This window comes from Frankliniella occidentalis, unplaced genomic scaffold, assembly GCF_000697945.3.
Source record: "Frankliniella occidentalis isolate FOCC.00 unplaced genomic scaffold, Focc_3.1 Scaffold179, whole genome shotgun sequence".
Lineage (NCBI taxonomy): Eukaryota > Metazoa > Arthropoda > Insecta > Thysanoptera > Thripidae > Frankliniella > Frankliniella occidentalis.
In genome coordinates this window covers 285,723-286,286 of record NW_026267305.1, presented here as the reverse complement: position 1 = coordinate 286,286, position 564 = coordinate 285,723, and positions in this window count along the sequence as shown.

Genomic DNA, 564 nt, shown 5'->3' with positions numbered 1-564 from the left:
CCCCCGAAAATCACGTAGTATTCCAAAAACTGCTGTTTTTACCTCATTTCAACAAATTTAGTGAAGTCAGTCATTTTAGCATCGGCCAACCGTAAAAGGTGGAAAAGTATAACATTGCATTCTACGTATGTGCACTCTCTTTATTATTTCAAACGAAAAATAACACTGAAATCCGTTTTGTGATATTTTTACTGATTCTTTGCGATAACTGGTGTGTCTAACGCTAAAGGGTATGATAACACCCAAAAATGTGATAAAAGTATCACATTGTGATGAAATTATCACAAAAGCTGTAATAATAAGTTATTGTTTAATTATTGTGATGATTTTATCACAATATAATGAGATACTTTCATCACTTTTTGGGGGGTTGTCAGGCCCTGTTGGGAATCGCAAAACACCAGTTATCGCATGGTTTTGTAGTAAAGTGTCGCAAAACCAGACCCAGTGGAAAGCTCTGAGTGATAAATTAAATGCGATTAAATGACTCAGTTACAGAAACGCGCTAAATTTATCGTAAAATCTCGTTTTGAAAATACTACGTGTCTTCGGCCGACCCCCCCC